At 31.5% G+C, this 5,480-nt stretch overlaps 1 pseudogene; it reads right to left on the bottom strand.

The window, feature by feature from the left end:
- Positions 1-942: 942 nt before the first annotated feature.
- LOC147078688 (ATP-binding cassette subfamily G member 4 pseudogene) lies at positions 943-1,365 on the bottom strand (annotated as a pseudogene).
- Positions 1,366-5,480: the final 4,115 nt, after the last annotated feature.

Raw genomic sequence — 5,480 nt, 5'->3', positions numbered from 1 at the left:
GTAAATATTTCTGTACATCAGTGGCGATGACTCCATATTATTTCGCGATTATTTAAAGCTTACCTTCGTAATAAAGATAAATTTTAATTGCCAATTAACTAATAAATAATACCTTCGTTATTTTATATTCTGCAAAAATTATATAATTTGCCAAAGAAATCTGTCTGCAGATATATATAATATACCGTATTCATATTTAGAACAATTGGTTTATCAAAAATTAATATGCCCTATTTATGGCGGATAGTAACAGCCTACCTCCATTCTTCGCTAATGGTGTCAACCCATATAAGTCTACCCTATTTATATTTATAACAATTAGTTTAACAGAATTTAGTGTGCACTATTTATGGTGGATTTTAAGAACATACCTACTGGTGTCAAACCATATCAGTCTACCATACCTATTCATATTTAAAACAATTATTAGTATAACAAAAATTCATATGCCTTAATTATGGGGGATATTAACAGCCTACCTCCACCCTTCGTTACTGGTGTCAACCCATATCATTCTACCCTATTTATATTCAGAACAATTAGTTTAACAAAATTTAGTATGCACTATTTATGGCGGATTTTAACAGCCTACCACCACTCCTTGCTACTGGTGTCAACCCACATCAGTCTACCGTATTCATATTTAGAGCAATTGGTTTAACAAATTATATATATTTATATATAATAAATTGATTGTCGACTTGGACAACAAGACGGCACGTAGCAATTCCTCTGATACGTAACGAGTTATACCACAAACACTATCTAAAAAGCCAAAGGCTTCAACTAATTTTATACATTTCACGGATACATTCCACATGCATTGTAAAAAAAAACACACGCATACAATATCAACACATGAGGCTATAGGTATATAAGCCTATAGGCACATTTTTATTTTACTCGTACGTTATTACGTGATATGGAATGATGTAGAAAAATTTACCTTGTGGGTTCATCAAAAAACATTACTGGAGGGTTCGTGATGAGTTCGACTCCAATTGAAAGGCGTTTTAATTCTCCTCCAGAAATATTTGACACTCTTGTGTTCATTATTTTTTCAAGGTTTAATATTTCAGCGATGTTCGACACCTGGAAAATTCAAAGGATTTCGAAAAATGAAGTTTGTGTTAAGCTGAAAAAAGATTGCTAAATTTATGTTTGAACTATATGTAAATTATTTAACGCGAGAATGCTTACAATATCTTCTTTTCGGTCGAGAGAAAGTTCAGGGGGTAGTTTGAGATTAGCTGCAGTCATCATCGTTTCGCGAGCAGTCAGGAGAGGTAGCATCACCGTGTCCTGTTTGATGCAGCAGGATTGCCATCGGAATTCGTCGAGGTCTCTTTTCTTTCCGTTTACCATGATATCGCCAGTCACACCAGTAGACCTGCCCATTAATAATAACATAATCGTTGGATAATTCAATTGACAAATCTGCCAATGTGAAAAATATTACGTTCGTTCTGACTAAGAAGCCGCAACATTTTTGGATAAATTTACATTTTTATGGGTATACGCATTGCCCATTGAAGAAGGAAGCCGATACATTACACGACTGGTCCTACTTTTCGCTCCTCCCGTTATCTATGGATGACCTGTCATTGCTTGTCATTGTCTATAGAGTGCTCATACTGACGCGTCTGTCGTATTCACTTGTCGGAGTATTCTTAGTATCAGATTTCTTTCAGATTATTTAACGTATCTTGGAGACCTTGGAGTTCATCTGATTTAGTGGTTATGTGTTATCAATAATTGGAAGTGACGATCAAAGTAAATAAACTTCTTCTGTGTATAATAATATCATAATACACTAGGACGTTTGTCAATGTGACAGTCGATTCTAAACGACAATAACTAATAACTTATTTATACTCTTCAGTCATTATAGAATACCAAACTCTGCTTGCAAGTACGTTATGAATAAATAGTATGGCAGTGGACTACTCGTTGCTTGTGCAAAAAGTTATGCTCAGGCTTTATTAATCTAAAGATGGCGGTGGTATACGTCAAATCACAATAAAGGAAAGTTAGTCCAAAAAGCAACTTGATTAATGCAACAAATTATTTTTTTTTAATTCTAACTTACTCGTAAGTACCTACCTATATTAATATAATACCTATTATAATATGCCTAATCTGTAAATAAGATTATTTTAAATTGAATAGTACAGAATCGATTAATTAATGAACTATAATTTAAAACTCTACTTGATTGGCAAGATTACAAGATCGTGACCCGTATCGTATCTTCATTCAACTTGACATTTTTATTTAATGACGGTAAAGCAGTTGGTAGGGTTTGGCAATAACGTGACAAATCTAATAAGTTCAACTCTCTATTAAAAATTATTACTAGTACCACATCTTAGTAAAGTTAATAATAAATATAATATTGTAAAACATGCCATACTTAAATCCGGCAAGAATACTCAGGAGAGATGTTTTTCCGGCACCTGACGGACCCAAAATTCCAACGAGTCGACCGGAATAGAAATTACCAGAAGCATTTGTTATTATATTTTTTGGCGTTTTTTCTAAAATAAAAAGATCACCGAATGTATTATTTTCAACCATGCATATACATAGACAATAAATTTAATATAATAACTAATGGTTTTTTTTAATGAATTTACTTACTTTTTTTGCACATCACTTTATAACAGACATTTTCGAAACTTATATTTATATGTGGATTTTTGTATTTTTTTTGTTTATTCGTATTAAAAGATTTTACAAGTTTATCCATTTTGAGTATTATATTATGAAGTATTTGTCAATATAACGCTTCATATAATAAACATCCGGGAGTATTGAAATAAATTATTCGTAAAATTGAATAAAATACGTTTAATAGATAAAGCGCTTCTTCACTACTGTATAAAAACTCAAATTATCACACAACAAATAATGTTATCTTTTATAAATGATGAAATGACACTTATCAATGTATTGTACATCAGTATATATATATATATATATATATATATATATATATATACCTACTGATATTTACTTATCTCACCAATGTCCATTGTAATTTATGTTCATAATCAAGTTACTAATAAATTTGACCAGTGTGGAAGAGATTTATCATGAATTCCGTGTTAAAATAAATCGGAATACATAAATATATATACTTATATATATGTTTTGAAATATTATTAAAATAATTACAAGACTTTTTATATACAACGTTTTTAAATTTTCTGTTGAATCATATAAACTTGACTTGACCAGCTTAAACGATCAAAAAATTTGTACTTGATAGAAATACTGAATAATGAAATGTTATTTCATATTGATTTCCATAGTAACGCACGTATATATTATTTAATAATTTATACGCAACCAATAATGGTATCGAAATAACTTTTCACACAAAACAGAATTAACTGAAAATGAATTCAATTCTACTTAAAAAAAAATGCATTGGCATCGTGTTCTGATATATTCTAAATGTCTAGCTAGTCGGTAAGTTAGTTAAAAATCGATTGCAAGATTTGTACCGGACAAATAAGAATACGACCTAAGAAAAACGTTGTAAAAAAACTGAATTCAGAAGCGACGAGTTACACTTAGGTACCTTTTTACTGCGACATGAGATACCATGAAACCACTGTGAACTCTTATTTTACTGAATACATTGTGAAAATGCAGTTACTAAGGATTTAACTTGGAAAACATATTACTAAATGTAATTTCGTACTAATTCATCCGAGGAACACAAAAAAAAACTGTTCTTATATCTTAATAATTCGTTATGTGCGTGCGTCAGATATCGATAAGTAATTCTGTAAATCATTATAATGATTGAAACAAATTAAAATATTATGTTATTCAACTTTTTTCAATTTCTATAATTCTCCTGCAATGTAATAATAAGCATTATTACACGTAATAGTAATCAACAATAAAAAAAATACCTGGCAGTCTTGCACTCTTTATTCCAAAAAATAATATATAAATTCAAGAAAGCATGGTAAGAATCATTGTCTAATCTGTTTTGAATATCGTGGGCGTGTGCTATAACAGAATTTATAAATCAAACACAATCTATAAATTATTTATATATTTACCACTTTTTTTTAAGAATCAAAAATGATACAATATTTTTTTGTATTTTCAACCTTATTATAAGTTTAATAGGAACACTACAATATTTTAACGTCTCTCCTAGTTTTGTTAATAAATTATCATGTAGATACCTAATAGATTTTAAATTTATCAGTTATTTACTAGTTCATTTTACCATGATTTTTCATACCTACCAGCAATTAGACAGGAAACATCTCTATGTGAACATCCTTGTATTTACAATATATTCAAAACCTTTCCTTTAGGTATATAATAATAATAATACTAAAATAAATTTTACTTACGTACCTACCTATCTTTATGCACTTTGTGGAGGCCCATATGATCGTATTAGCATCGGACATGGTCAAAAAAATCTTTATTGCCTTCAAAGATATTAACTTACTAAACGTTTTCCTTTCTCCGCAATCCTCTCTTACTCCGGTAATACGAGCGCTAACGTATCCTGGGCCAGACCATAATACCACTGAAATTTCGGTCTTCCAACAGTCCTCTGTCCAAATATCTTTGCGTCAAACACTTTGCGGGCTGGTCGGCCCAAGTCCATTCGTTGAACATGACCACCCTTTATGTCGGGATATTTTGATGGTTTTGATTTTGCTAGGTTTACCTTATTTCCCGTAGACTTCGTGGTTGTAACCAAGTTTCTCTATAGTCAGACCGCGGCATGAAACTGTACATTTCGGATGTAGGAGTAGTTATTGCTTATACTTCGAATGCAATATGGTTAACTGTTTGCAGAAAATAGTGATTGTTTCATATTGAAAAAAAGTGGAAATACGTTAATTAACATAAACGAAATATACAATCAAAAATCTTCATTTACTCCGAAGAAGTACCGCATTGTACCTATTCGAAGTTAGGTAAGAAAAACTAGCACTACCATCGGAACTGACTATAATAGACGGCCTTAGTTGCGTCGCATGCGCCACGGTCATTCATTCTTGACTCCAAATATCGCCCCCACGATCTTTCATTCAAAGACCGTTTTCAGACTTATTACTGTTGATCCATCATTTTATTCATTAACAATAATACATATTATTATGTATATAATATAGCATATTATGTATATTATTATTATATGTACATTAAATATACTTAATCATCATCATCATCAGCCTGAATCTATCCACTGCTGGATGAAGGCCTCTTCAAGCTGCTTCCACTTCTCTCGGTCCTGTACATTGCGTTGCCACGTACTTCCGCAAAACTGTATCATTTCATCGATCTAGCGGCTTCTAGGTCTACCTTGCGGACGTTTTGTACTTATTGGATACCACTGGATGACTAGATTTGTCCATCGATTGTCTCTTCTTCGAGCTATGTGTCCAGTCCATCTCCATTTAAGTCTTTTAAACTATATTACATCGCTAACCCTT

The sequence above is a fragment of the Rhyacophila brunnea genome, unplaced genomic scaffold (genome assembly GCF_057557595.1).
Source record: "Rhyacophila brunnea isolate RB1 unplaced genomic scaffold, BYU_Rbru_1.0 scaffold_11, whole genome shotgun sequence".
Taxonomy (NCBI): domain Eukaryota; kingdom Metazoa; phylum Arthropoda; class Insecta; order Trichoptera; family Rhyacophilidae; genus Rhyacophila; species Rhyacophila brunnea.
Note: the sequence above shows the minus strand (reverse complement) of the source record. Positions and strands in the feature narration are given on the sequence as shown.